Genomic DNA, 337 nt, shown 5'->3' with positions numbered 1-337 from the left:
AAATTTTTATTTTTATCATTAAATTTTGCTTACCAAAATATCCTTTAATAAATTATTCTTTTATTAATTAAATTATATTTTTTTTAAAATTTAATAATTATATAATTTTTTTTTCTAAAATACCCTTCAATAAGTTTTTAATTATTAAATTATAATTTTACCAAAATTTTCGTTAACATTTTTTTATATTTTACTATTAATTTTTTGATATCTATATATATTATTTTAACATTAAATAAAAAATTTTAGTAAGATTATTTTTCAATATCAATATATATTAATTGTTATACATATTAATAGTGGTAAGATTTTTTTATTTAATGTTAAAATAATATAT

This window comes from Arachis ipaensis, chromosome B07, assembly GCF_000816755.2.
Source record: "Arachis ipaensis cultivar K30076 chromosome B07, Araip1.1, whole genome shotgun sequence".
In the NCBI taxonomy this organism is placed as follows: Eukaryota; Viridiplantae; Streptophyta; class Magnoliopsida; order Fabales; family Fabaceae; genus Arachis; species Arachis ipaensis.
Note: the sequence above shows the minus strand (reverse complement) of the source record.